The 7,026-nt window shown below is 32.1% G+C and overlaps 1 long non-coding RNA gene across 1 annotated transcript; it reads right to left on the bottom strand.

The window, feature by feature from the left end:
• Positions 1 to 2,133: 2,133 nt before the first annotated feature.
• LOC107842437 lies at positions 2,134 to 6,026 on the bottom strand. Its single transcript, XR_001665778.2, has 3 exons — positions 5,298 to 6,026; positions 4,226 to 4,356; positions 2,134 to 2,581 (listed from the first exon to the last, which is right to left on the bottom strand). It is a non-coding gene; the product is annotated as an uncharacterized LOC107842437 (long non-coding RNA).
• Positions 6,027 to 7,026: the final 1,000 nt, after the last annotated feature.

Below are 7,026 nucleotides of genomic sequence, written 5' to 3'. Positions count from 1 at the left end.
ATTGATACTCTTTCGCTCAAGTACTTATACTAATTGATTTAAAACATTGAGTAAATACATAATTACTCCCCTGATCTTGTCCGAGATTTGCAAAAAGACACCTAAACTTTAACTTTGACCTATTACCCCACGATCCTTCTTTATTTCATTGCAAAAACACTATTTTGACCCCTTGCGTGTACACACGCTCCACAAGCGTGTGAAAGGGCTCAAATTTGACTTTTTTGACCAATTACAAGCTGTCACATGTAAAATAATTTAATATATAATTTATATTTTAAAATAATTAATATTTATTTATTTTTAAAAATTATTTCATACCCCCCACCCCCACCCCTCCCCCGTTACCCCCCCTCCATCCACCATTGTCTTCTTCCCCAACTTTTTCTTCATTACCATCACTCAACAACATCAATTACAACACACAACATCAATTACAACAACAACAACATCAATTACGCCTACAACAACAACATCATCACCACCATAACCCCACCCTTTCTTCTTCAACACAATGCCACCATTAAAGCTCCTCCATTGAAGTTTTTTTTTTTAAAACCATATCATTAAAGCTCCATTTTGCAATTAAATCATATCATTTAACTACCCACCATTTCTTCTTCAACACAATATCTTCTTCAACACCATTAAAACTCTTCAACACAATGTCACCATTAAAGCTCTTTCATTGAAGCTTTTGTTTTTTAAAGCTCCATTAAAGCTCGTCCATTAAAACTCATCTAACTATCTTTAAAACTCAATTCAATCATTTTACTATCCTTAAATTCAATTCAATCATAAAACTAATTTTTGAATTGATTTGAACAAAAAAAAAAACTGAACAGGAAGAGTGTTGGACGCGAGGCGACGAAGGGGAGGGGTAGGTGTAGGACGCGGGGGGGAGAGGGAGGTGCTGGACGCGAGGGGTAGGGAGGGGAGGTGCTGGATGGGGGGAGGTGGAGGTGTTGGATTGGGGGTGGGGGGGAAGAAGGGGTGGGGTGTTAAATTAAATAAAAAGGAAAATTGTATGAAAAAAATAAAAATATATGAAATTAAACGTATTTGACACGTGGCAACACCTGATTGACGCATGTATTTTACTCTCCTTGTTGTGACTGAGATTCAGCGAAAAGTGATGTGTTTGCAACGAAATAAAAAAGAATCGTGGGGTAATAGATCAAAGTTAAAGTTTAGATGTCTTTTTGCAAAACTCGGACAAGATAGGGGTAATTATGTTTTACTCTTAAAACATAAAACTTAACTTCATCAGATACATAGCATCTTCGGCATAGTCCTTTCACTATTTGTATTTGATCACGTGTGATTAAGAAATTCCTCAAGTACTTTAACTAATCAATTTGTATATGATAATTATTAGACTAAAGTACTAATTAAAAGACAATTACTTGATATGAAAGGTTTTATATTAATTAATGTTAAGTTGTTACCACTACAAGAAAATTGCTTTTTTACCTAGAGATTTTCACAGGGATAATCTGATAAAATCCCCCCAAGTAATTTTAATATCTGCGGATTTTCTTACCAATTAGAATCCAAAGGAAATACCTTCGTAGGTAATTATTACCTGCGAATTTATAAAATCTCTAAGTAATTTAGATGCGAAAATAAATCCGCATGTATGTTATTTGTGAATTTATTTGCGAATAACTATCAAAATTTTACATGAATTATTTGATAAAATTTTATAAAAAAGATTTTACCAGAGGATTTCCACAAAAAAAAAATCACAAATTATTCCCACGAAGATTCCCAAGTAAATCCCTAAATAATTTAGCTGCAGAAATAAATTCGCAGGTACGTTATTTGCGGATTTATTTGCAATTAACTATCAACATTTTGCATGAATTATTTGGTAAAATTTCGTAAAAAAGGAGTTTTAATTGCGGATTTCCACAAAAAAAATCACAAATTATTCCCCACGAAGATTGTCAAGTAAACCCCTAAGTAATTTAGTTGCAAAAATAAATTCGCAAGTACGTTATTTGCAAATTTATTTGCGATTAACTAGCAAAATTTTGAATGAATTATTTGATAAATTTTCATAAAAAAAAAAAAAAAAAAGCTCACCTATGATTTTTCACGATAATTTTCAAGTAGTGATTCACACGTAAATTACTAGAAATGTTTCACAATTAATCAAAAATCTATTCAAAACCTTCAATAATTCTCAAAAACATCATTCAATACAAGTTTAATGTAAACCATTACAGCTAACAAAAGAACATAATTCAAAACATCCACATCAATAATGTATGATTCTTCAATTGTCCAAAACAAAATATTTCAAACTTGAATCCTCAACAAAACTATCAATCATCAGGATCAGAATCACTTTGATCCACGTTATCAGAATTAGAATCACTTTCATTCACGCCGTCAAAGTCATCATCACTTTCATCCTCATAAGCTTGGTTGTCTTCTTGAGATAAGCATTCATCATTTGAACACGATTTCTTGTAAACATATTTTAACAGCAAGTCCAATTCCTTTTTCATCCTCCTTCCACAATTAATGCACTTAAAGCAGCTAATATTTCTTGTTCCTATCTTTCAAACTCATTCTGCATAAAAATATGTTAAGTCAGGACATAAAAAGTGCTAAAAATACATTAATCGCATAAATTACATGACATTATAATATCAAATAAAATCATAACAATCAACAAATATAAACATGTATATATTAGCATATAAAGCATGATAAACTCAAAGTTAAATTTTCAGATTATTGTGACTATTGTTATGACTTGTTAAATTAAGATAAGAGACTATACTTAACCATTTTCAAGTCATAAGTTCATAATTTCAAGTAACTACACTTAACCATTTTCAAGTCACAAGTTCGCAATTTCAAGTCACTACACTTAATAATTTTCAAATAAATTATTCACATTTCAAGTCACTAAACTCAAACCATTTTCAAATAGCTAATTGACATTTCAAGACACTATACTAAACCATTTTCAAGTAACTACACTAAACCATTTTCAAGTCACTAGTACACATTTCAAGTCACTACACTTGACCATTATCAAGTCACTGCACTTAACCATTTTCAAGTCACTAGTACACATTTCAAATCACTACACTTAATCATTTTAAAGTCACTAGTACACATTTCAAATCACTACACTTAATCATTTTAAAGTCACTAGTATACATTTCAAGACACAACATTTAATTATTTTCAAGTCACAAGTTCATAATTTCAAGTAACTTAGTTGACATTTCAAGTGACTACACTTAACCATTTTCTAGTCACGAATACACATTTCAAGTCACTACGCTTAACCATTTTATAGTCACAAGTATACATTTCAAGTAACTACACTTAATTATTTTCAAGTCACAAGTTCACAATTTCTAATGACTACACTTAACCATTTAAAAGTCACTAGTATACTTTTTAAGTCACTACACTTAACCATTTTAAAGTCACAAGTAGACATTTCAAGTAACTACACTTGACATTTTCAAGTCACAAGTTCACAATTTCAAATGACTACATTTACAAATAACTACTACACACTTCAAGTCACTAAACCATTTTCAAATAACTAATTCACATTGCAAGTCACTACACTTACAACATTTTTAAGTCACTAATACACATTTCAAATCACGACACTTAACTATTTTCAATTAACTAATTCACATTTCAAGTCACTAGACTCAAACCATTTTCAAATAGCTAATTGACATTTTAAGTCCCTATACTTAACCATTTTTAAAACACTACACTTAACTATTTTCAAAACTGACTAAACCTAACCATTTTCAAGTCACGAATTCACACTTCAAGTGCTAACACTAAACCAATTTCAAGTCATGAATTCACATTTTCAAGTGATTACACTTTACTAATTTTAAAACACAAGTTCACCTTTCAAGTAACTACACTAAACCATTTTCAAGTCGCTAATTTATTTCTCAAGTAGGTATTTAATACTCATCTTATTCACATATCTCAAGTTGTTAAGACCATTACCACAATCACTTGAAAACAATCATAACAGTTTAAGCGAAATAATTTAAAGAAGACTATTGATCAAAATTACACAATATTCTTGAACAGCTAAAGAATGTTAAGTTTAAAAGTTACAAATCCTTCAAGTATTTAGACTCAAAAGTTTATGAAGTAAAACAGTACAAATGTTTTACGATTAATTAGACCAAGTGAAATGAAAACTAGTCGTCTTAGCTACCTGTTCAGGCTCCTGTTGAAAACTCATTGCACTTTCGTTTGATGTGTTCCAATTGTACTTGAACGGATCCATAGCAGTTTACATTTTACTCGTCCGGAGAAGTAGCAAGGCTGTTTCCAATAGACCCCCGGCTTAAGACAAAGAATAGTATTCCACAAATAAATAAGCAGTTAAAAACCCATATATAGAGTAAGAAGGTTTGTCTCATCAATTTATAGTAGTTGCACTCACTTGACATATATACGTATGTTGCTAACATTAATAGTTGGTCAATACATAGCATCTAGGCATATATGGAAGTGATATAAATGTAGATCTAAAGAAACAGACCTGTTGTTACACACAGTTCCAATGAACCTTCACTATTAATCTGTCTACTAGGTCATTTTTATAGCAAATGCCTCAATGGGTTCAAGGATCGGCTATACATCGTGAACATAGAAACCGATCTAAATAGAGCCAACACATATAACTGAGCCCAACAGTTACAGAATTAGGCATAGCTGATCGAATGAAATGTCTCATGAACACAGTTACGGAGATTCCAACTACCTAGTAAAATGAAGAACAACAGCTTAGCCACTAGCTTCGAGTTCCTTAAATTTACCAGCCCTTTGGGAATTATTTCAACACCTAAAACCCAGCTCTTTGGGAATTATATCATCACCTAAAAACCAGCTTCTTGGGAATTATATCAACACCTAAAAACCAGTCCTTTGGGAATTATATCAACATCTAAAAACCAGCCCTTCGGAAATTATATCAACACCTAAAAAACAACTCTTTGGGAATTATATCAACACCTAAAGTCAAGTCGATAAACTTCTGTTCTGATCAGCAACTAACAACAATACCCTACTTCAACAAAACAATACAATAATCTGGGTACAAAAAACAACATATAGTAATACTAGGACTACTAATATGAATGGATAGCAAAACAACACACGACTACCTATTAACCTTCTATCCTAGTCCATTTTGATCAGCAATTCAAGTATACAAAATTTAACCCAAATGAACTAAACAAACACAACATATTAAAGAAGATCGAAGTTCTGTATATACATACCTAATTCGATTCCCTGTCCCGTTGTCCACGAGACCCTGATCCTCCTCCCTGGCTAGAGGATGAAGCTGATCCAAACATCCCAAATAGCCACGGCAGCGACACGGTAGCAAACCTCCTTCCAGAACCAGAACCCGAAGTACCACCACTCGCGTTCCCATCATTCTCCCTCTCCCTATTCTCGTACTCAGGATCATCAATTGGCAACTCAAACCGACAAACCAGACACGAGTTATGCAATGAAAATATTACTCAACATGGAGGCAACTGGTTTGGGCAAGCGGGTCAGATTGGGGATCGGGTCGAGGTCAATGAAAATCAACGAATTGTACCCCAAACCAATGAAAATCATCCAGATATTGCACGAAACCGTACAAATCAACCCGAAAAACTCGGGATTCAAACATTGAAAGGGACAACGCACCAATTTTCGGAAGTTTCTAGGCTTTTTTCGCATGGATTCGTGTGGTAGAGGCGCCTGATGCACGCGAGTAACAGATTGAGGTCGGGTCGGACGTGGGTTGATGGATTTTCGCCGGATTTGGTCGTGTTTTTGCGTCTGTGTTCTGCTGTTGTGCGTATTGTTTGCTGAAAGCTTGGATCGGGTTTTGTTGTTGTTGTTTGTGCGTATGTTGTTGTACGCTAAAGGGGAAAAGGGTAGACGAAACGAGCCGTGTCGGTTAATTTGTTTGGGCTGCTGGTGGTCCTAATTGGAGTGGGTTGCGGATATGGGTTAAATAAAAAGGCAAATTAGTTTAGGCTATTTATTAAATAGTCTAATTTTGGGGTTTTGGTCAAAAGAGATTAAATATTAATCCAGTTGAAAATCTATTGACCAATTGATGGTCAAATCGATTTCAATTAAGGTCAAATTTAATAAATTGATCAAATTTAATTAAAATTTGAAAAAAATTAATCACTACTTTAATCCCGAGTTTCTTGATTTAATAAAAACAAATAAATATTTTCCAAATAAATTACTTTCGAGGATAAATTACATTTAAATAAAGATTTTAATCATTTAAATTTATTTCAAGACAAACCTTGATTAAAATTTGATATTTTATAAAAAATAGATATTTAAGTAACAAAATTATATATTTTCGTATAATTGAATACGATAATATATAATCGCTACTTAAAATGAAAAGTTGTACCCTTTACTTCTTTGGAGGTAGCGGTATGGACTGCGTACATTTTACCCTCCCCAGACCCCACTTTGTGGGAATACACTGGGTTTGTTGTTATTGTACTTAAAATGAAAAGCTTGCCCAGATAAATACTTTTGAAAAGTTTCTTTTTTCGATAAAATAAATATTGTAATTTTATTAAAAATCGAAGAAACTTGAGATTAATCTTAGTTATGGAGGGCAAAAATTAGGTGTCAACACTTAGTATATTTTTAAAATCATGAATGTGATACGTCAATATCTGTTTGATACAAGAATAATGTATAAAAAGTATTAATATTTAAAATTAATAATTTTTACAAAACAGGAGCCTAAAAGGAATATCGGGTAATTAAAATTGGATGTCAACATATACTCCAAATAATTTTTGGTTAATTAATTTTTGAATATAGTAATATATATATATATATATATATATATATATATATGTATATATCATAATACAACGTATTAATTTGATGAACTATCGGTTGATTAGCTTCATTATTATACATTCAATAGTGTATTATTACCTCGATCATATGATATTAACATATTATTCA

Source organism: Capsicum annuum, chromosome 9 (assembly GCF_002878395.1).
Source record: "Capsicum annuum cultivar UCD-10X-F1 chromosome 9, UCD10Xv1.1, whole genome shotgun sequence".
NCBI classification, from domain to species: Eukaryota; Viridiplantae; Streptophyta; class Magnoliopsida; order Solanales; family Solanaceae; genus Capsicum; species Capsicum annuum.
Note: the sequence above shows the minus strand (reverse complement) of the source record. Positions and strands in the feature narration are given on the sequence as shown.